The sequence below is a fragment of the Pleurodeles waltl genome, chromosome 3_1 (genome assembly GCF_031143425.1).
Source record: "Pleurodeles waltl isolate 20211129_DDA chromosome 3_1, aPleWal1.hap1.20221129, whole genome shotgun sequence".
Classification (NCBI taxonomy): Eukaryota; Metazoa; Chordata; class Amphibia; order Caudata; family Salamandridae; genus Pleurodeles; species Pleurodeles waltl.
Genome location: NC_090440.1, coordinates 639,982,215 through 640,007,101, shown reverse-complemented (window position 1 = coordinate 640,007,101; position 24,887 = coordinate 639,982,215).

The window sequence follows — 24,887 nt, the reverse complement described above, 5'->3', positions numbered from 1 at the left end:
TGTTTATCTACGCCACCCCTGTGTATTGTCTTGGGTGCATGCTGGTCTGAATGTGTGCTTGGGATAGGTTGGGGTTCAGGGGAATGGGACTGGGCAGAGGAAGTTGGATGGGGGAGGCTAGAGATAGGAACAATGGCTCCCATTAGGGAGGAGGCCAGAGCCTGGAATGATCTCTGTTGGGCTGCCACGCCAGAGTGAATGTCCTCCAGGAATGCATGTGTATGCTGCAAATGCCCTGTCAGGCCCTGGATGGCATTCACTATGGTTGACTGCCCAACGCAGATGGGTCGCCGGAGGTCAATAGCCTCCTCTCTCAGGGCAGCAGGGCTAACTGGGGCAGGGCCTAAGGTGTCTGGGGCGAAGGAGATGCCCACCCTCCTGGGTGAACGTGCATGGGAAACTTGCTGAGGGGCTGCTGGGAGGGCGGTGCTGGTACAGGGGTGGCGGCTGTACCTGTAGTTGGGGTGGCCACAGAGCTGTCCGCCATCACTAGGGAGCTTCCATCGGAGGAGGTATCACTTTCAGAACTGCCCCCTCCTGTCTCCGCCGTGGTGCTCCCCTTGCCCTCCGTCCCACTGTCGGTGGATTCGGTGCCCTTACTGTCGGTGGATTCAGCCTCCTGGGCCCTGTGGGATTCAGCGCTCTCTGTCACCAGTGCCTCTGCTTCTCCGCCAGATGATGCGAATGCACAGAATAACAGGATGACAAAACAAAAAGGGGGGGAAGAGAGAGAGGTTACACTTGGTCAATGGCAGCAACAACACCACCATTGGCGTACACAACACACAGGGAACAGCCCTATGCACTAGGCAATGCACTACCAGTCACAATGCTAGTCACCAGGCCATGGACAGTAATATCTAATGTTAGTTGCAGCATACCTGAGACCCACAGAGCCCTGTCCAGTAGTGGATGCCCACTAGCTTGTTTGGAGGTGGATTTCATCAGCCCCTGCCCAACATGGAACCTACCCTGCAATGTCCGGCCTGGCCTAGAGGCAACAACAGGCTCACATCCCCCACCCAGAGACCACCCCACCACGTGCAAGTAGTATATTGGGAACTGTACTCTCCCCCTTGTGGCTGCTGTGATGGCCTCAAGCACCCATCCAGCTCCAGATAGGCCACCCAGAATGCGGAACATCGGGGGGCAGAATTCGATGGGCACCTCCTCCTTGTTGGGAGGCCATCCCCAGCCGGGCCTCCGCCATCTTTTGTGCCCAGAGTCTCAGGTCCTCCCACCGTTTGTGACAATGGGTGCTCCGCCTGCCGAAGACCCCCAGAGTCTGCACGTCCTTGGCGATGGCACGCCATATATCATTTTTTTGATGGGCGCTGACCTGCAGAGGAAATACTCATAGAAAAAGGGTATCAGTCATACCATCTGGCCTGTTACACTAATGGCCCACCATATCCCTCCCATCCCCTTACGCATACATTGCCCTCCATACATGCAGCACGCAGCCCAGCACCTCTCAACCATTCCCTCTTACACAAGACAATCACACACAGCACTCCATGCATTCATGCCCCATGCATCGTGCTCACAGTGCACTCACCTGTTGGTCTGGAGGCCCATACAGCATTCAGTACTGGGGTAGAACCCCATCCACCAGTCTCTCCAACTTCGCTGAGGTGAAGGCAGGGACCCTTTCCCCAGTCACACAGAGCCATGGTCGGTTCCAGACACAGGTCACAGCAGCACTTGCAGTGTAGGTCCTCTCCTGTTGAAGGTCAGGTAGCAAGTGAGTGAACAGATAGAAAATGGCGGTCACGTCCGTGGTGGTGCGTACCGTCACCGCCAGCGTACATCACCATTGGCTACTGTAACCCATAGGGCCCAGTGTTAACCAATGAGGAGTTGCACGGCGGTACTCGACTGCCTCCTGCAACGGCGCACAACGTCAGTAGCATTACCTCATTTCCACCTGTCCATCTGCACCGGACAGGTAGCCAGCATTTCGGTGGGGGGCAGACCATGGCCCCTAACTGCGTCACAGCACACATAGGCACAATTTGGGCCTACAAATCAACATACTGTTTCTGTCACAACATGCAATGCACTGTACATGTAGGAAATGTTAAAAACTGACCAGATGTTCAGTGTTTTGCCCCCTGGATTACAACCGCTGAGGATGAATAGGAGATGGAGACATCCCCCTCTGTATAGGCCTCTAGTGGACTTGGTAACAATGGAGGAAAGGCACATTATCCTCACCTACAGACTTGACAGGGTCACAATCCAAGAGCTGTGTGCCCAACTGGAGCCAGACCTGATCTCTGCTATCCGTCACCCCACTGGGAATCCCCCCTCTTGTGCAAGTCCTATCTGTGCTCCATTTCTTGGCAACTGGCTCCTTCCAAGTGACTGTGGGCTTGGCAGCAGGAATGTCACAGCCAATGTTTTCAAACGTGCTGCCCAGAGTGTTGTCTGGACAGGCCGAGGGTGAAACACATGTGCAGCTACATCGTTTTCCCCCAGGTGGAGGATTTGGCCACATTGAAAGCTTACTTCTATGCAATGGGACATATCCCCAACATTATTGGGGCAATAGATGGTACACATATTGCCTTTGTCCACCCGGAGAAATGAACAGGTGTTCAGAAATCGAAAGAGCTTTCACTCCATGAATGTGCAGATAGTGTTCCTGGCGGACCAGTACATCTCCCATGTAAATGCAAAGTATCCTGGGTCTGTGCATGATGCCTTTATCCTGAAGAATAGAAGCATCCCATATGTGATGGCTCAACTCCAGAGGCACAGGGTGTGGCTAATAGGTGAGCTCATGGTCCCCACCCAGTGGATGTTGGTGTATGGGTATGGGGTTGGTCCTAAGGGTTAGTATCTGGCTAGCAGGCATCCCTCGGTATTTGCAGGTGACTCTGGTTACCCCAACCTCTCATGGCTACTGACCCCAGTGAGGAATGCCAGGACAAGGGCAGAGGAACGTTACAATGAGGCACATGGGTGAACAGAAGAATTAGAGCAAACCTTTGGCCTCCTGAAGGCCAGGTTTCAGTGCCTCCATCTAACAGGTGCTACTCACCCAAGAAGATGTGCCAGATCATCGTGGCATGTTGCCAACCTTGCCTTACGTCGCCAGGTGCCTTTTCTGCAGAAGGATGAGGCTGGAGAAGGGCATATGGCAGCGGTGGACTCTGTGGATAGTGACAAAGATGAGGCAGAAGATAAGGATGCGGACAACAGAACAGCAATCATTCAACAGTACTTCAGTGACACACAGGTAAAACACTGTAACTTCACCTTCCATTGCAGTTTTGTATTGTAAATTGTAACTGGCAGGCTGGTATTCACACTACTATGGTCACTTACTGTACCCTTTGACATGTCTATTTCCAGATATCTGTGCCCCACTCTGGCTCCTGGTCTATTAACTGCAGCAAACTATAAGTCATACCTAAATATACATTACTGTACAGTTGAGTTGCAATGTCGACAGATTGTGAAACGAATACACAGTTCAATCACTTGACAGACTCAACACAAGGATGTTTATTCATGGGCTAATAAGTGGATGGGGTATTGCTATAGGCTAGGGGGTGGTGGAGGAGGAGAGTCCAGGATAGAGTCCAGTCTATTTGTATCACAGGTGCATTCTCCAAGAGGGCAGAGGAAGTGGAGAAATGGAAGTTCAAGGTGGAGAGGGTAACAGAGTGGGACACAAGGGTGACAATCAGGAGAGTCTTTTTTCCTGGCGGGGGTCTTGGCAATGTTCTCTGAATTCTGAGTGGTTCACAGGGACCGTTTGTGGGGTGGTTCTCCTTCTGCAGGTGGCGAGGTGCTGGTGGCCTGTTGTTTCTTTGGCGGGGCCTCCTGTCCACTAGCATCAGCTGAGGTGGAGGGCTGTTCATCGGTTTGGCTAGTGTCAGGGGACCGTTGGTGTGCCACTGCCTCCCTCATGGTGTTGGCCATGTCTGCAGCACCCCTGCAATGGTGACCAGGGTGGTGTGGATATCCCTCAGGTGCTCCCTGATCCCCAGGTATTGTCCCTCCTGCAGCCGCGGGGTCTCCTGCAACTTGGCCAGTATCTGGCCCATCGTCTCCTGGGAATGGTGGTATGCTCCCAGGATGTTGGTGAGTGCCTCGTGGAGAGTTGGTTCCCTCTGCCTGTCCTCCCCCTATCACACAGCAGTCCTCCCAGTTTCCTTGTTGTCCTTTCCCTGTGTCCCCTAAACCGTGTGGCCACTGCCACTGACCCCAGGTCCCTGATCGTCCTGTATTTGTGGGTTGGCCTGGGGTCCCTGTAGTGGTGGACACACTGCTGATTGACGTGTCCTGGGAACAGAGGGATGGGCCCGCTGGGTGGGTGCTGTGGTGGTGTTTCCTGAGGGGGAGGCTCTGTGGTGGTATGGGACTGTGCCTGGGTAACCGACTGTCCGGAGGTCCCTGATGGGCAAGGTTAGTCAACCTGATCCAGGCAAGCAGAGCTGCTGTCATCACTGTGGGCCTCTTCTGGGGGGGACTGGATGTTGCTGGCACCTCCCCTCCAGTGAAGTTGGGTGGGAGACTTGTGGGGATGTAAATACAGTGTTATTGTTTCTGCATGTGATACCTTGTGCATCAGTGTGTTAGCCTCTATGGTTGTGAGTGCCCTCTCAGCTTTGCCTTGTGTGAGTAGGTATTTTATGGACTAGGTGATTCTCTCTAGTGTTCATGCTGTGGTGATGGGTGTCCATGCATGTCTGTGAGTGGTGTCCATGCATTGGTGGTGCATGCAGTGCTGGGTACTGGGATGGGTGGGTTGTGATGGTGGGGTGTATGTGAGGTGGTGGGGTGATGGGGATGAGGGTAGGGGTGGAGGTATGTGATGGCATGCAGGTAGGGGGTGAAAGTAGTAAAGATTTGACTTACCAGAGTCCAGTCCTCCTGCTACTCCTGCCAGGCCCTCAGGATGCAGCATTGCTAAGACTTTCTCCTCCCATGTTGTTAGTTGTGGGGGAGGAGGTGGAGGGCCACCGCCAGTCCTCTGTACTGCTATCTGGTTTCTTGCTACTACAGAATGCAACTTCCCCGGTAGGTCATTCCACCTCTTCCTGATGTCATTCCTTGTTCTTGGGTTCTGTCCCACGTCGTTGACCCTGTCCATGATTCTCCGCCATAGCTCCATCTTCATAGCTAGGGATATCTGCTGCACCTGGGATCCGAATAGCTGTGGCTCTAACCTGATGATTTCCTCCACCTTGACCCTTAGCTCCTCCTCTGAGAACCTGGGGTGTCTTTGTGGTGCCATGGGTGTAGTGTGAGTAGTGTGTGTGAGGGTGTTTGGGCTGATGTGTTGGGGGTGTGCTATGAGGTGCGTGGATGGCGTATGAGTGATGGTTGTAGGAAAGTACCATCTTGCCTGGCAGGTTACCCCCATTTTCACTGTATGTATGTTTGTTTTTGCACATGTGTCACTGGGATCCTGCTAGGCAGGACCCCAGTGCTCATAATGTATGCCCTGTATGTGTTCCCTGTGTGGTACCTAATTGTATCACTGAGGATCTGCTAACCAGAACCTCAGTGTTTATGCTCTCTCTGCTTTCTAAAATTGCCACTGCAGGCTAGTGACTAATTTTACCAATTCTCATTGGCATACCGGAACACCCATGTAATTCCCTTGTATATGGTACCTAGGTATCAGGGTATTGGGGTTCCAGGAGATCCCTATGGGCTGCAGCATTTCTTTTGCCACCCATAGGGAGCTCTGACAATTCTTACACAGGACTGCCACTGCAGCCTGAGTGAAATAACGTCCACGTTATTTCACAGCCATTTTTCACTGCACATATGTAACTTATAAGTCACCTATATGTCTAACCCTCACCTGGTGAAGGTTAGGTGGCAAGTTACTTAGTGTGTATGCACCCTGGCACTAGCCAAGGAGCCCCCACATCGTTCAGGGCAAATTCCCCGAACTTTGTGAGTGCGGGGACACCATTACACATGTGCACTACACATAGGAAATGACCTATGTGTAGGGTCACAATGGTAACTCCGAACATGGCCATGTAACATGTCTAAGATCATGGAATTGGAGGGACAATTCCATGATCCCCCGAGTCTCTAGCACAGAACCCGGGTACTGCCAAACTGCCTTTCCGGGGTTTCCACTGCAGCTGCTGCCAACCCCACAGACAGGTTTCTGCCCTCCTGGGGTCCAGGCAGCCCTGGCCCAGGAAGGCAGAACAAAGGATTTCCTCTGAGAGAGGGTGTTACACCCTCCCCCTTTGGAAATAGGTGTGAAGGGCTGTGGGGCAGTAGCCTCCCCCAGCCTCTGGAAATGCTTTGATGGGCACAGATGGTGCCCATCTCTGCATAAGCCAGTCTACACCGGTTAAGGGATCCCCAAGCCCTGCTCTGGCGTGAAACTGGACAAAGGAAAGGGGAGTGACCACTCCCCTGACCAGTACCTCCCAAGGGAGTTGCCCAGAGCTCCTCCAGTGTGTCCCAGACCTCTGTCATCTTGGATTCAGAGGTGTTGGGGGCATACTGGACTGCTCTGAGTGGCCAGTGCCAGCAGGTGACATCAGAGACCCCCTCTGATAGGCTCTTACCTTTCTTGGTAGCCAATCCTCCTTTCTTGGTAGCCAAACCTCCTTTTCTGGCTTCTTTAGGGTCTCTCCTCTGGGGTATTCTTCAGATAACGAATGCAAGAGCTCACTAGAGTTCCTCTGCATCTCCCTCTTTGACTTCTACCAAGGATCGACCGCTGACTGCTCCAGGACGCCTGCAAAACCGCAACAAAGTAGCAAGATGACCACCAGCAACATTGTAGCACCTCATCCTGCCAGCTTTCTCAACTGTTTCCTGGTGGTGCATGCTCTGGGGGTCACCTGCCTTCACCCTGCACTGGAAGCCAAGAAGAAATCTCCTGTGTGTTGACAGAATATTCCCCCTGCTAACGCAGGCACCAAAAGACTGCATCACCGGTCCTCTGGGTCCCCTCTCATCCTGACGAGCGTGGTCCCTGGAACACAGGAAATCTATCCAAGTTACTCCCACAATCCAGTGATCCTTCAGTCCAAGTTTGGTGGAGGTAAGTCCTTGCCTCCCCACACTAGACTGCAAACCTGTGTACTGCGTGATTTGCAGCTGGTCCGGCTCCTGTGCACTCTTCCAGAATTTTCTTCATGCACAGCCTAGCCTGGGTCCCCAGCACTCCATCGTGCGGTGCTTAACCCTCCGAGTTGGCCTCCGGTGTCGTGGGACCCTCCTTTGTGACTCTGAGCCAGCTCCGTTTCACAAATATTCCAAGTGCCTGTTTGGGTACTTTTGTGGGTGCTGCCTGCTTCTGTTGGGGCTCTCTGAGTTGCTGTGCGCCCCCTCTGTCTCCTCCTCCAACGGACGACATCCTGGTCCTTCCTGGTCCCCAGCAGCACCCAAAAACCTCTACCGTGACCCTTGCAGCTAGCAAGGCTTGTTTGCAGTATTTCTACGTGGGAACACTTCTGCAACCTTCATCGCAACGTGGGACATCTTCCTTCCAAAGGAGAAGTTCCTAGTCCTCTTCGTTGTTGCAGAACTCCAAGCTTCTTCCATCCAGAGGCAGCTTCCTTGCATCTTCATCTGGGGTTTCCTGGGCTCCTGCCCCCCCTGGACACTATCGCGACTCTTGGACTTGGTCCCCTTGCCTTGCAAGACCTCAGGTCCAGGAATCCACCTTCAGTGTCTTGCTGGTGTTTGTTGTTCTTGCAGAATATCCCTATCACAACTATTGTGTCATTTTGGGGTAGTAGGTGCACTTTACTCCTACTTTTCAGGGTCTTGGGGTGGGGTATCTTGGACACCCTGACTGTTTTCTTACAGTCCCAGTGACCCTCTACGAGTTCCCATAGGTCTGGGGTCCATTCGTGATTTGCATTCCACTTTTGGATTATATTGTTTGTGTTGCCCCTGTTGCCCCTATGTTCACCTATTGCAACCTATTGTAATTCGACACTGTTTGCATTACTTTTCTGACTCTTACTTACCTGTTTTGGGTTTGTGGACATATAACTTGTGTATATTACTTACGTTCTTACTGGGGGTACTCACTGAGATACTTGTGGCATAATGTCATAAAAATAAAGTACCTTTATTTTTAGTAACTCTTACTATTGTGTTTTCTTATGATATTGTGCATATGATATAAGTGGTATAGTAGGAGCTTTGCAAGTCTCCTAGTTCAGCCTAAGCTGCTTTGCCATAGCTACCTTCAATCAGCCGAAGCTGCTAGAAACACCTCTATTCTACTAATAAGGGATAACTGGACCTGGCACAGGGTGTAAGTACCACAAGGGACCCACTATAAGCCAGGCCAGCCTCCTACATTCCCCCTACCAACGCAGGCACCAAACTTCTGCATCACCGGTCCTCTGGGTCCCCTTTCATCCTGACGAGCGTGGTCCCTGGAACACAGGAGCTGGGTCAAAGTATCTCCCACAGTCCAGTGGCCCTTCTGTCCAAATTTGGTGGAGGTAAGTCCTTGCCTCCCCATGCCAGACAGCAAACCTGTGTACTGTGTGATTTGCAGCTGCTCCGGCGCACTTCTCCAAGGATTCCTTTGTGCACAGCCTAGCTTGGGTCCCCAGCACTCCGTCCTGCAGTGCTCAACCCGCTGAGTTGGACTCCAGCATCGTGGGACCCTCCTTTTGTGACTCTGAGTTCACAGATCTTTTAAGTGCCTGTTCCGTTACTTCTGTGGGTGCTGCCTGCTTCTGCGGGGGCTCTCTGAATTGCTGAGTTGCCCCACCCCTGTCTCCTCCTCCAAGGGGCAACATTTTGGTCGTTCCTGGTCCCCAGCAGCACTCAAAAAACTCAATCGCGACTCTTGCAGCTAGCAGGGCTTGTTTGTGGTATTTCTGCCTGGAAACCCTTCTGCAACATCCAGCACGCCGTGGGACATCTTCCTTCATTGTTGCAGAATCTTCGGCTTCTTCCACCCGGAGGCAGCCCTTTTGCACCTTTATCTGGGGTTTGGTGGGCATCTGCCCCCCAGGACACTTTCATGACTCTTGGACTTGGTCCCCTTCCTTTACAGGTCCTCAGGTTCAGGAATACGTCTTCAGTGTTTTGCTGGTGCCTGTGGTTCTTGCAGAACCCCCTATCACAACTATTGTGTCTTCCTGGGGTAGTAGGGCAACTTTGCTCCTACTTTTCAGGGTCTTAGGGTGGGGTATTTTGGACACCCTTACTGTTTTCTCACAGTCCCAGCGACTCTGTACAATCTCCCAAAGGTCTGGGGTCCATTCGTGATTCGCATTCCACTTTTGGAATATATGGTTTGTGTTGCCCCCAGACCTAGGTCTACCTATTGCATCCTATTGTGATTCTACATTGTTTGCACTACCTTTCTTACTGTTACTTACCTGTTTTGGGTTTGTGTACATATAACTTGTGCATATTACTTACCTCCTAAGTGAGGGTATTCTCTGAGATACTTTTGGCATATTGGGGATCGTCACAACATTGGCGGTAAAAGCCGCTTACCGCCGTGCAGAAGACCGCCAATACACCGCCGGCGCCGCAGAACTCCACCACAGCTATTATGACCCACATCTCGGAATCCGCCGAAATTCAGACACCCCCACAAGTCCGCCACACCAAAGGTCAGTGTTAAAGTGGCGAAAACAAAACCTCCACCTCCACGCCAACAAAAACACGCCCATGCTATTACGACCCACGAATCCACGTGGCGGTCTTTCAACCGCAGTATTCTATTGGCGCTACACACCGCCACGCTCAAAATACACACACATCTCCAAAACACCACCACATTGGACAATTCAAAATACACACACCTGATACACATACAAACACCACTCCCACACACCCAACACAATATAAAACACACACCCACATCACCCACAAACATCTACGACCAAAAATTAGTCACGAAGGCCAGAGAGACAGCACAGAATAGACAACCCCACCACACAGAGGCACACAACACCATCACCCACACAACATCCACACACAAAACACCACACACCACTACACATCACCACTGACACCGCCCCACACATCACACACACCACCCCATGTCACGCCAAAGACACCCCCGGTTTTCCGAGGAGGAGCTCCGGGTCATAGTGGAGGAAATCCTACGGGTAGAGCCACAGCTATTTGGCTCACAGGTGCAGCACACATCCATAGCCAGGAAGATGGAGCTATGGCGCAGAATAGTCGACAGGGACAACGCTGTGGGACAGCACCCAAGAAATCGGGAGGACATCAGGAAGAGGTGGAACGACATACGGGGAAGGTGCGTTCAGGGGTCTCCAGACACAACATAGCGGTTCAGCGGACTGGCGGCGGACCCCCACCTCCTCCCCCACAACTAACAACATGGGAGGAGCAAGTCTTGACCATCATGCATCCAGAGGACCTCGGAGGAGTCGGTGGAGGAACGGACACTGGTAAGTCAATTCTTAACTTTCATATCCCCCACCCTACCTGCATGCTATCACACACCCCCACCCTCACCCCCTCCCCTATCACTCCAACTCCTCACTAAGGTACTCATAACACAAACCACCCATCCCAACACCAAGCCCTGCATGACACAACTAAGCATGGACACCCATCACTAAAGCATGCTCACTGCACATACCCAGAACACCCCCCCAAACCATCATCACCCAACCCCCACACAGGAATGCTTGCACTGGGGTACGTGGTGAGCCACCAATTGCACACCATGGCACACACACATGCAATAATCATGCACTTATGCCCCTGCAGGATCACGAAGGACCGTCACCACACCGGAGGGTCCAGACAACTCCACTCCACCCACAGAAGAGGCCCACAGTGACGATAGCAGCTCTGCCCTACTGGATCCTGATGACCAGCCCGGACCATCGTGGGCCTCAGGACAGGCCAACACTGACCTTCCACCCTCTGGTAACACCAGCGCAGCACCCACCCAGCGGGCCCAAACCTCCGTACCCAGGACAGGTCAATCAGCGGTGTGTCCACCACTACAGGGAACCCAGGATAACCCACCACCCCAACAACAATAGGGACCTGGGGGCAGTGGTAGTGGGCACACGGTCCAGTGGACGGAGGCACAGGAACACAGGGGAACTGGGAGGGCTGCTGTGCGACAGGGGGCGGACAGGCCAAGGGAACCCACTCTCCACGAGGCCCTCTCCTCCATCATGGGAGCATATCACCACTTCCAGGAGACGATGGCGATGGTCCTAGTCAAGTTTCAGGAGACCCAGCGCCTGCAGGAGGACAAGTATTTGGGGTTCAGGGAGGAGCTCAGGACTATCAGGTCCGCCTTGGACACCATCGTAGGGGTGCTGAAGGACATACAGCAGACCTTGAGGGACACCGTGGCAGCCCAAGGGGCCCCTGACACTAGCCAGGACGATGAACTGCCCACCACCTTCACCGGGGCTAGTGGACAGGACGTCCCGCCACAGGACCAGCACCCCACCCCCTACAGACGGACAACCACCACGCAAGCGGGCCCTGAGATCCAGGAACAGGACAGAGCAAGATGGCAAGACCCCCGCCAGGAAATGAGACCACCCTCATTGTCCTCCCACTGTCCCACTTTGTTACCCTGTCCATACTTAAACTGCCCCAGCTCCACTTCCTATGCCCATATGGGCAGTGCACCTGTGTGACCAATAGACTGGACTCTGCCATGGACATTCCTCCACCGTCCCCCATCACCATTTTACAAGCCCCCTCCATTTTTGAGCACTTAAATAAACACCCTTGAACCACAAAACAATCTGGAGTCAGTCTATGATTTGGTAAAATGTATTATCAATGACAGTGTCAAAATGCGTTTCTAGTCGTAAAGGCAACATACCAATGTCACACATCACAAGTCCTTGAAGGATGCATGCAGATGACACACGTTGGTAACCACACCTGTGAAACCGTAATGGAAAGGTACAACTCAGTTACCAAATAATGCTATGAAATTACACACAGGCTAGAGGAAGACGTGTGACAGTGATTGTAATGGTAAAAATGAAAATGTTCTCACCTATGTGTCACTGGAAATATTGCTGTATGACTGACTCCCTGTTGTCGTTGTCTTCTTCCTCAGCTTCCTCCTCATCACTGTCCACAGGCTCCACAGCTGCCACAACACAGTCATCTGGACCATCCTCCTGCAGAAAAGGCACCTCGCGTCGCAATGCAAGATTGTGAAGCATCGAGCAGGCGATGATGATCTGGCACACCTTCTTCAGTGAGTAGAATAGGGAACCACCTGTCATATGGAGGCACCTGAACCTGGCCTTCAGGAGGCCGAAGGTGCGTTCGATCACCCTCCTAGTCCGCCCAAGGGCCTCATTGTAGTGTTCCTCTGCCCTGGTCCTGGGATTCCTCACTGGGGTCAATAGCCAGGACAGGTTGGGGTAACCAGAGTCTCCTAATAGCCACACACTGTGCCTCTGGAGTTGACCCATCATATCAGGGATGCTGCTATTCCGCAGGATGTAGGCGTCATGCACAGAGCCAGGGAACATAGCATTTACCTGAGAGATGTACTGGTCTGCCAAACATACCATCTGTACATTCATAGAATGATAACTCTTCCGGTTTCTGTACACCTGTTCACTCCTGTGGGGGGGGACCAGAGCTACATGGCTCCCATCAATAGCACCTATGATGTTGGGGATATGTCCAATGGCATAGAAGTCACCTTTAACTGTAGCCAAATCTTCCACCTCAGGGAAAATGATGTATCTCCTTACGTGTTTAAGCAGGGCAGACAACACCTTGGACAGCACGTTGGAAAACATAGGCTGGGACATCCCTGATGCCATGGCCACTGTTGTCTGAAAAGACCTACTTGCAAGGAAATGGAGCACTGACAGCACCTGCATGTCAGGGGGATTCCAGTGGGATGGCGGATTTGTGACATCAGGTCTGGCTCCAACTGGGTACATAGTTCCTGGATAGTGGCACGGTCAAACCTGTAGGTGACGATTAAATGTCGCTCCTCCATTGTCAACAGGTCCACCAGCGGTCGGTACACCGGAGGATTCCGCCATCTTCTCAATTGTCTCAACTGACGGTGCCTAGGAAGGACAACAGCGACCACGGAGTCAACTTTTTTCCAGGTATGTACCCACAGTTACACAGAACACGACACCAAACACAAAACCCTTCCTGTTTGTGTGTTGAGTGTATGCCTAGCTATGTGTGACGCAGAAGTAAATGAAGCCATGTGGGCCCCTGAAATGCCGGCTGCCTGACCTCTAAACTGGGACAAAGGGATTGTGGGGTAACTGCGTTGCCGTTGCACACCGTCGCGGTAGGCGGTCGTAGACTGCGGCGCAATGCTGCATTGGTTAACATTGGACCCCATGGGTCCCAGGAGCCAATGAACAAGTGCGCCGCCGGTGATGATACGCACCGCCGCGGACGTCACCTCCATTTTCTATCTGTTCAATCACTAGATACCTGATCTTCGACAGGAGAGGACCTACACTGCAAATGCTGCTGTGACCTCGGTCTGGAAGCGACGATGGCTGCTGCGTCTGGGGAAAGAGCCCCTGCCTTCACTGCTCAGGAGTTGGAGAAACTAGTAGACCCGGTCCTTCCAGAGTACACGCTACTCTACGGTCCTCCAGACCAACAGGTTAGTACACAGTTAGCACGTTGTATGGGCTAGGCCTGGGTGGAGAGGGCTGGTTGTAAGAGGGAAGGGGGCAGAGTTCAGGGAACATTAATGCATGTGAATGCATGTGCCACATGGCTAGGGTAGGGAGGGGGGACCCTCACATCGACGGTGCAGTGAGTAATGACTTCTCTTCTTCCCTTGTGCATGTCATGTAGGTCAGCGCCCACCAGAAGAAGGACATTTGGCGTGCCATCACCAAGGACGTCCGGACCCTGGGGGTCCACCAGAGACGGGGCACCCACTGCCGGAAAAGATGGGAGGACATTAGCCGCTGTAGCAAGAAGACGGCGGACGGTCAGCTGGGGATGGCCTCCCAACGTGGGAGGGGTGGCCGTCGCACCATGCCCCCCTGATGTTCCGGATCCTGGCGGTGGCCTACCCGGAGTTGGATGGGCGCTTGAGGGCATCATAGCAGACACAAGGGGGTGAGTACAACCTCATTCTGGGTACTTGGCGCGCAGTGGAGGGGCTGGCTGAGGGAGGAGGGCTGTAAGTGTACCTAGACCAGGCAGAAATACGTCCACCAACGGTAGCGGTACGCCATGCACTCAACCTGTCTTTCTTCTGTCTTCCCCCCTTTTCTGCTCTCCCTGTTCTTTTGTGCATCAGCATCATCAGGCGGAGGTACAGTGGCGAACCGGCAGGAACAGGATGGCGGTAGGGGGTGTCGCGGGGCCCCTGGGGGCCCCTGCAGTGCCCATGCCAATGGCATGGGCACTGCAGGGGCCCCCGTAAGAGGGCCCCGCTCAGTATTTCACTGTCTGCATTGCAGACAGTGAAATACGCGACGGGTGCTACTGCACCCGTCGCACCTTCCCACTCCGCCGGCTCGATTACGAGCCGGCTTCATCGTGGGAAGGTAGTTTTCCCCTGGGCTGGCGGGCGGCCTTTTGGCGGCCGCCCGCCAGCCCAGGGGAAAACTCAAAATACCCGCCGCGGTCTTGCGACCGCGGTACGGTATTTTGGCGGCTCCCGCCAGGCGCGCGGTCACCGCGTCCGGCGGGAGTCGTAATGACCCCCTTAGTTCCTCAGGAACAGAGTATTTTGTTTTGCCAATAACTTTGCCGCTGCTTCAGGAATCTTAGTGAAATCTTTAACACTTAGACTTAAGTCGGTTCAACTGCTGTCCACAAAGTTTCGAGGTGATCCATCAAGTGGGGGGCTGAGGAAAACAGGGATCCCAAAACATATTTAGCCCATGCATTTTCCCATAGATATGTTGAATACGACTACAGTCTGAACTGTTGGACAGCCTTCCACTAAATCTGACCGAAAGCTAGCTCTTGACCCAGAGAACGTGCTTCTTGTGATTTGGTATAGATCAGACAGCCACTTTAACACACCGACCACTACGGCGGTAGCAACAAGCACTGCGGCGGTAACCACCAACAGCCAGACGGAACACAATGTTCCTCCCACTGTTTTACAAGAGGCCTATCCACAACCTTTTCTGGGGCTGTACCAATGATAACAAAAGCACAGCGGAAACAGATCTCAGAAGTCAAAGGACTCACCTCTGGAGACTCAGGGATGAACCACACCGCCATGGAGCCCGAACTGCAAGTGTTCCTCATGCTGGTCTACCTCCTCCTAAACCAGGAATACCAACGCCAGCGACGACAACCACGGTTAGTACTGCCGCCTAGCACACAGGGGAGGGGGGAGGAAAAAGAGAGTGACACACACACACGCAACATGCAACACCTCCACCCCCAACAACATACACACAAACAGATGCAACAACATTACACATCCACCCCGTACCCCTCAGGAATAATGCAAGGACAAAAGGAAGTGATTGAAGTGAGTGTAATAAGATAGAATTCTAGAAATACGTCCTCAAAATTCAAAACGGTATTTACAGAAATACAAATGGAGGGACACTGCCCAGTCCATAATGTCCGTACGCCACAGGGCCACATCACATAGGCCAAAGCCCCACCTTACTCCTGCATCAACATGGAGAGAACACTGCGGGGGCATCAGGTCGAAAATACACAGGCACCTCTGATGGTACAACACTACTTGTCCTGGAAGGGGCAACATGCCCTGTGCGATGTCCTGGGAGTGCAAAGCCACAGTCTCTCAAGTGGATGGTTTCTCCACTGGTTCTGCAGGAGGCATTGTGTCCAGTATGCTTCATCCTGGCAAGGAGGGGGTGAATGGATGCCTTCTTCCACTGATTCTGGAGGGGGCTTTGTGCCCAGTGTGCTTCATCCTGGCAAGGAGGGGGTGAGTGGATGCCTTCTTCTATTGGTTCTTGAGGGGGCTTTGTGCCCCGTGATGCAGATCTTTGAGATTGCAAGGTCACAGTCTCTCATCTGGGTGTCATACCCACGGGATTTGCAGTGGGCAGGATGCTTTACACTCCATGGAGGCAGGTCTACACACTGCCTCCCGGCGGCGACTGCTTCTTAGTGGTGGCAGTGCCAGTGCTGTTGTCCAAGCTACCTGTGGTGGGGGAAGCTCCAGCCCTTCCCCTGCAGCCTCGGACAGCTGCCCACTGGGGCTGTGGCTGCTAGCAGTGGTGCTGGTGGCGGTGCTGGGGGCGGTATTGATGGCAGTGCAGGTGGCGGTGCTGGCAGTGATGGGTGGAGGCTCCAGCCCTTCCACTGCAGCCTCGGATGGCTGCCCACTGGGGCTGCTGTTGCTGGCAGTGGTGCTGGTGGCTGTGGAGGTGACGGCGCTGATGGCGGTGCAGGTGGCGGTGCTGGCAGTGGTGGGTGGAAGCTCCAGCCCCTCCCCTGCAGCCTCAGATGGCTGAAGCTCCATGGTTGGTGTTGGGGCTCAGATTCTGTCACAGCACCAGGCCTCCTGTCCTTCCTGCCTGCAGGCCCTGTGCCATTGCCATCTGGTGGTGCCTCCTTGCACTTGCCCTTGCCATCTGGTGGTGCCTCCTTGCCCTTGCTGTTCAGTGGTTAATTCTTGCCCTTCCCCTTGTAAGCTGGTGGTACCACCTTGTCCTTCCCCTTGTAAGCTGGTGGGGCCTCTTTGCCCTTGGTAGCTGGTGGTACATCCTTGCCCTTCCCCTTGGCAGCTGGTGTAGGCACACTGCCAGTGCTGATGGGTGTCTCCTTGGAGCCTCTCACACCTGCAGTAACTGCCAAAACTACAGTGGCCGTGGACGGGGTGGCTGAGGTGCTGCCCACTCTGGCCCGACATGAAGGATAGGGGGCAGGGGTAGGGAAGAGGTCAACAGCATAGAGGAAAACCTTCTGAGGAACACTGGGGAGGGAAGAGGATGAAGGTTTGGGAGTGGAGGAAGAAGGAGTGGTTGTAGGAGAGGTCTGTCTGCTGTGTTTGGGTGCAAGTGCATGGGCTGGATGCTGCTGTGAGGTGGATGGCTGTTGGGTGTCTGAGTGCTTGCATTTGTGCTTTGGGAGGAGGTGGAACAGACAAAGTGGGAAAGGACACAGGGGACGTGTGCATGGATGTGGGGGTGGTGACTGCCATTGTGGGCGTGTAGTGATAGGCCTGATGGTGATGGAGGCAGTGGGTGTGGATATAGTGCATGCAGGTGTGAGTGTAGACACTACTGGGAGGGAGGTGGACGATGAGGAGAAGGGGAACACAGTGGAGGCAGTGGATGTTGTTATGTCAGCATCTGGATGGTGTTTGTGTGAGTGCCTGTGGGATGATGTGTGGTGCTTGTGTTTATCTACGCCACCCCTGTGTATTGTCTTGGGTGCATGCTGGTCTGAATGTGTGCTTGGGATAGGTTGGGGTTCAGGGGAATGGGACTGGGCAGAGGAAGTTGGATGGGGGAGGCTAGAGATAGGAACAATGGCTCCCATTAGGGAGGAGGCCAGAGCCTGGAATGATCTCTGTTGGGCTGCCACGCCAGAGTGAATGTCCTCCAGGAATGCATGTGTATGCTGCAAATGCCCTGTCAGGCCCTGGATGGCATTCACTATGGTTGACTGCCCAACGCAGATGGGTCGCCGGAGGTCAATAGCCTCCTCTCTCAGGGCAGCAGGGCTAACTGGGGCAGGGCCTAAGGTGTCTGGGGCGAAGGAGATGCCCACCCTCCTGGGTGAACGTGCATGGGAAACTTGCTGAGGGGCTGCTGGGAGGGCGGTGCTGGTACAGGGGTGGCGGCTGTACCTGTAGTTGGGGTGGCCACAGAGCTGTCCGCCATCACTAGGGAGCTTCCATCGGAGGAGGTATCACTTTCAGAACTGCCCCCTCCTGTCTCCGCCGTGGTGCTCCCCTTGCCCTCCGTCCCACTGTCGGTGGATTCGGTGCCCTTACTGTCGGTGGATTCAGCCTCCTGGGCCCTGTGGGATTCAGCGCTCTCTGTCACCAGTGCCTCTGCTTCTCCGCCAGATGATGCGAATGCACAGAATAACAGGATGACAAAACAAAAAGGGGGGGAAGAGAGAGAGGTTACACTTGGTCAATGGCAGCAACAACACCACCATTGGCGTACACAACACACAGGGAACAGCCCTATGCACTAGGCAATGCACTACCAGTCACAATGCTAGTCACCAGGCCATGGACAGTAATATCTAATGTTAGTTGCAGCATACCTGAGACCCACAGAGCCCTGTCCAGTAGTGGATGCCCACTAGCTTGTTTGGAGGTGGATTTCATCAGCCCCTGCCCAACATGGAACCTACCCTGCAATGTCCGGCCTGGCCTAGAGGCAACAACAGGCTCACATCCCCCACCCAGAGACCACCCCACCACGTGCAAGTAGTATATTGGGAACTGTACTCTCCCCCTTGTGGCTGCTGTGATGGCCTCAAGCACCCATCCAGCTCCAGATAGGCCACCCAGAATGCGGAACATCGGGGGGCAGAATTCGATGGGCACCTCCTCCTTGTTGGGAGGCCATCCCCAGCCGGACCTCCGCCATCTTTTGTGCCCAGAGTCTCAGGTCCTCCCACCGTTTGTGACAATGGGTGCTCCGCCTGCCGAAGACCCCCAGAGTCTGCACGTCCTTGGCGATGGCACGCCATATATCATTTTTTTGATGGGCGCTGACCTGCAGAGGAAATACTCATAGAAAAAGGGTATCAGTCATACCATCTGGCCTGTTACACTAATGGCCCACCATATCCCTCCCATCCCCTTACGCATACATTGCCCTCCATACATGCAGCACGCAGCCCAGCACCTCTCAACCATTCCCTCTTACACAAGACAATCACACACAGCACTCCATGCATTCATGCCCCATGCATCGTGCTCACAGTGCACTCACCTGTTGGTCTGGAGGCCCATACAGCATTCAGTACTGGGGTAGAACCCCATCCACCAGTCTCTCCAACTTCGCTGAGGTGAAGGCAGGGACCCTTTCCCCAGTCACACAGAGCCATGGTCGGTTCCAGACACAGGTCACAGCAGCACTTGTAGTGTAGGTCCTCTCCTGTTGAAGGTCAGGTAGCAAGTGAGTGAACAGATAGAAAATGGCGGTCACGTCCGTGGTGGTGCGTACCGTCACCGCCAGCGTACATCACCATTGGCTACTGTAACCCATAGGGCCCAGTGTTAACCAATGAGGAGTTGCACGGCGGTACTCGACTGCCTCCTGCAACGGCGCACAACGTCAGTAGCATTACCTCATTTCCACCTGTCCATCTGCACCGGACAGGTAGCCAGCATTTCGGTGGGGGGCAGACCATGGCCCCTAACTGCGTCACAGCACACATAGGCACAATTTGGGCCTACAAATCAACATACTGTTTCTGTCACAACATGCAATGCACTGTACATGTAGGAAATGTTAAAAACTGACCAGATGTTCAGTGTTTTGCCCCCTGGATTACAACCGCTGAGGATGAATAGGAGATGGAGACATCCCCCTCTGTATAGGCCTCTAGTGGACTTGGTAACAATGGAGGAAAGGCACATTATCCTCACCTACAGACTTGACAGGGTCACAATCCAAGAGCTGTGTGCCCAACTGGAGCCAGACCTGATCTCTGCTATCCGTCACCCCACTGGGAATCCCCCCTCTTGTGCAAGTCCTATCTGTGCTCCATTTCTTGGCAACTGGCTCCTTCCAAGTGACTGTGGGCTTGGCAGCAGGAATGTCACAGCCAATGTTTTCAAACGTGCTGCCCAGAGTGTTGTCTGGACAGGCAGAGGGTGAAACACATGTGCAGCTACATCGTTTTCCCCCAGGTGGAGGATTTGGCCACATTGAAAGCTTACTTCTATGCAATGGGACATATCCCCAACATTATTGGGGCAATAGATGGTACACATATTGCCTTTGTCCCCCCGGAGAAATGAACAGGTGTTCAGAAATCGAAAGAGCTTTCACTCCATGAATGTGCAGATAGTGTTCCTGGCGGACCAGTACATCTCTCATGTAAATGCAAAGTATCCTGGGTCTGTGCATGATGCCTTTATCCTGAAGAATAGAAGCATCCCATATGTGATGGCTCAACTCCAGAGGCACAGGGTGTGGCTAATAGGTGAGCTCATGGTCCCCACCCAGTGGATGTTGGTGTATGGGTATGGGGTTGGTCCTAAGGGTTAGTATCTGGCTAGCAGGCATCCCTCGGTATTTGCAGGTGACTCTGGTTACCCCAACCTCTCATGGCTACTGACCCCAGTGAGGAATGCCAGGACAAGGGCAGAGGAACGTTACAATGAGGCACATGGGTGAACAGAAGAATTAGAGCAAACCTTTGGCCTCCTGAAGGCCAGGTTTCAGTGCCTCCATCTAACAGGTGCTACTCACCCAAGAAGATGTGCCAGATCATCGTGGCATGTTGCCAACCTTGCCTTACGTCGCCAGGTGCCTTTTCTGCAGAAGGATGAGGCTGGAGAAGGGCATATGGCAGCGGTGGACTCTGTGGATAGTGACAAAGATGAGGCAGAAGATAAGGATGCGGACAACAGAACAGCAATCATTCAACAGTACTTCAGTGACACACAGGTAAAACACTGTAACTTCACCTTCCATTGCAGTTTTGTATTGTAAATTGTAACTGGCAGGCTGGTATTCACACTACTATGGTCACTTACTGTACCCTTTGACATGTCTATTTCCAGATATCTGTGCCCCACTCTGGCTCCTGGTCTATTAACTGCAGCAAACTATAAGTCATACCTAAATATACATTACTGTACAGTTGAGTTGCAATGTCGACAGATTGTGAAACGAATACACAGTTCAATCACTTGACAGACTCAACACAAGGATGTTTATTCATGGGCTAATAAGTGGATGGGGTATTGCTATAGGCTAGGGGGTGGTGGAGGAGGAGAGTCCAGGATAGAGTCCAGTCTATTTGTATCACAGGTGCATTCTCCAAGAGGGCAGAGGAAGTGGAGAAATGGAAGTTCAAGGTGGAGAGGGTAACAGAGTGGGACACAAGGGTGACAATCAGGAGAGTCTTTTTTCCTGGCGGGGGTCTTGGCAATGTTCTCTGAATTCTGAGTGGTTCACAGGGACCGTTTGTGGGGTGGTTCTCCTTCTGCAGGTGGCGAGGTGCTGGTGGCCTGTTGTTTCTTTGGCGGGGCCTCCTGTCCACTAGCATCAGCTGAGGTGGAGGGCTGTTCATCGGTTTGGCTAGTGTCAGGGGACCGTTGGTGTGCCACTGCCTCCCTCATGGTGTTGGCCATGTCTGCAGCACCCCTGCAATGGTGACCAGGGTGGTGTGGATATCCCTCAGGTGCTCCCTGATCCCCAGGTATTGTCCCTCCTGCAGCCGCGGGGTCTCCTGCAACTTGGCCAGTATCTGGCCCATCGTCTCCTGGGAATGGTGGTATGCTCCCAGGATGTTGGTGAGTGCCTCGTGGAGAGTTGGTTCCCTCTGCCTGTCCTCCCCCTATCACACAGCAGTCCTCCCAGTTTCCTTGTTGTCCTTTCCCTGTGTCCCCTAAACCGTGTGGCCACTGCCACTGACCCCAGGTCCCTGATCGTCCTGTATTTGTGGGTTGGCCTGGGGTCCCTGTAGTGGTGGACACACTGCTGATTGACGTGTCCTGGGAACAGAGGGATGGGCCCGCTGGGTGGGTGCTGTGGTGGTGTTTCCTGAGGGGGAGGCTCTGTGGTGGTATGGGACTGTGCCTGGGTAACCGACTGTCCGGAGGTCCCTGATGGGCAAGGTTAGTCAACCTGATCCAGGCAAGCAGAGCTGCTGTCATCACTGTGGGCCTCTTCTGGGGGGGACTGGATGTTGCTGGCACCTCCCCTCCAGTGAAGTTGGGTGGGAGACTTGTGGGGATGTAAATACAGTGTTATTGTTTCTGCATGTGATACCTTGTGCATCAGTGTGTTAGCCTCTATGGTTGTGAGTGCCCTCTCAGCTTTGCCTTGTGTGAGTAGGTATTTTATGGACTAGGTGATTCTCTCTAGTGTTCATGCTGTGGTGATGGGTGTCCATGCATGTCTGTGAGTGGTGTCCATGCATTGGTGGTGCATGCAGTGCTGGGTACTGGGATGGGTGGGTTGTGATGGTGGGGTGCATGTGAGGTGGTGGGGTGATGGGGATGAGGGTAGGGGTGGAGGTATGTGATGGCATGCAGGTAGGGGGTGAAAGTAGTAAAGATTTGACTTACCAGAGTCCAGTCCTCCTGCTACTCCTGCCAGGCCCTCAGGATGCAGCATTGCTAAGACTTTCTCCTCCCATGTTGTTAGTTGTGGGGGAGGAGGTGGAGGGCCACCGCCAGTCCTCTGTACTGCTATCTGGTTTCTTGCTACTACAGAATGCAACTTCCCCGGTAGGTCATTCCACCTCTTACTGATGTCATTCCTTGTTCTTGGGTTCTGTCCCACGTCGTTGACCCTGTCCATGATTCTCCGCCATAGCTCCATCTTCATAGCTAGGGATATCTGCTGCACCTGGGATCCGAATAGCTGTGGCTCTAACCTGATGATTTCCTCCACCTTGACCCTTAGCTCCTCCTCTGAGAACCTGGGGTGTCTTTGTGGTGCCATGGGTGTAGTGTGAGTAGTGTGTGTGAGGGTGTTTGGGCTGATGTGTTGGGGGTGTGCTATGAGGTGCGTGGATGGCGTATGAGTGATGGTTGTAGGAAAGTACCATCTTGCCTGGCAGGTTACCCCCATTTTCACTGTATGTATGTTTGTTTTTGCACATGTGTCACTGGGATCCTGCTAGGCAGGACCCCAGTGCTCATAATGTATGCCCTGTATGTGTTCCCTGTGTGGTACCTAATTGTATCACTGAGGATCTGCTAACCAGAACCTCAGTGTTTATGCTCTCTCTGCTTTCTAAAATTGCCACTGCAGGCTAGTGACTAATTTTACCAATTCTCATTGGCATACCGGAACACCCATGTAATTCCCTTGTATATGGTACCTAGGTATCAGGGTATTGGGGTTCCAGGAGATCCCTATGGGCTGCAGCATTTCTTTTGCCACCCATAGGGAGCTCTGACAATTCTTACACAGGACTGCCACTGCAGCCTGAGTGAAATAACGTCCACGTTATTTCACAGCCATTTTTCACTGCACATATGTAACTTATAAGTCACCTATATGTCTAACCCTCACCTGGTGAAGGTTAGGTGGCAAGTTACTTAGTGTGTATGCACCCTGGCACTAGCCAAGGAGCCCCCACATCGTTCAGGGCAAATTCCCCGAACTTTGTGAGTGCGGGGACACCATTACACATGTGCACTACACATAGGAAATGACCTATGTGTAGGGTCACAATGGTAACTCCGAACATGGCCATGTAACATGTCTAAGATCATGGAATTGGAGGGACAATTCCATGATCCCCCGAGTCTCTAGCACAGAACCCGGGTACTGCCAAACTGCCTTTCCGGGGTTTCCACTGCAGCTGCTGCCAACCCCACAGACAGGTTTCTGCCCTCCTGGGGTCCAGGCAGCCCTGGCCCAGGAAGGCAGAACAAAGGATTTCCTCTGAGAGAGGGTGTTACACCCTCCCCCTTTGGAAATAGGTGTGAAGGGCTGTGGGGCAGTAGCCTCCCCCAGCCTCTGGAAATGCTTTGATGGGCACAGATGGTGCCCATCTCTGCATAAGCCAGTCTACACCGGTTAAGGGATCCCCAAGCCCTGCTCTGGCGTGAAACTGGACAAAGGAAAGGGGAGTGACCACTCCCCTGACCAGTACCTCCCAAGGGAGTTGCCCAGAGCTCCTCCAGTGTGTCCCAGACCTCTGCCATCTTGGATTCAGAGGTGTTGGGGGCATACTGGACTGCTCTGAGTGGCCAGTGCCAGCAGGTGACATCAGAGACCCCCTCTGATAGGCTCTTACCTTTCTTGGTAGCCAATCCTCCTTTCTTGGTAGCCAAACCTCCTTTTCTGGCTTCTTTAGGGTCTCTCCTCTGGGGTATTCTTCAGATAACGAATGCAAGAGCTCACTAGAGTTCCTCTGCATCTCCCTCTTTGACTTCTACCAAGGATCGACCGCTGACTGCTCCAGGACGCCTGCAAAACCGCAACAAAGTAGCAAGATGACCACCAGCAACATTGTAGCACCTCATCCTGCCAGCTTTCTCAACTGTTTCCTGGTGGTGCATGCTCTGGGGGTCACCTGCCTTCACCCTGCACTGGAAGCCAAGAAGAAATCTCCAGTGTGTTGACAGAATATTCCCCCTGCTAACGCAGGAACCAAAAGACTGCATCACCGGTCCTCTGGGTCCCCTCTCATCCTGACGAGCGTGGTCCCTGGAACACAGGAAATCTATCCAAGTTACTCCCACAATCCAGTGATCCTTCAGTCCAAGTTTGGTGGAGGTAAGTCCTTGCCTCCCCACACTAGACTGCAAACCTGTGTACTGCGTGATTTGCAGCTGGTCCGGCTCCTGTGCACTCTTCCAGAATTTTCTTCATGCACAGCCTAGCCTGGGTCCCCAGCACTCCATCGTGTGGTGCTTAACCCTCCGAGTTGGCCTCCGGTGTCGTGGGACCCTCCTTTGTGACTCTGAGCCAGCTCCGTTTCACAAATATTCCAAGTGCCTGTTTGGGTACTTTTGTGGGTGCTGCCTGCTTCTGTTGGGGCTCTCTGAGTTGCTGAGCGCCCCCTCTGTCTCCTCCTCCAACGGACGACATCCTGGTCCTTCCTGGTCCCCAGCAGCACCCAAAAACCTCTACCGTGACCCTTGCAGCTAGCAAGGCTTGTTTGCAGTATTTCTACGTGGGAACACTTCTGCAACCTTCATCGCAACGTGGGACATCTTCCTTCCAAAGGAGAAGTTCCTAGTCCTCTTCGTTGTTGCAGAACTCCAAGCTTCTTCCATCCAGAGGCAGCTTCCTTGCATCTTCATCTGGGGTTTCCTGGGCTCCTGCCCCCCC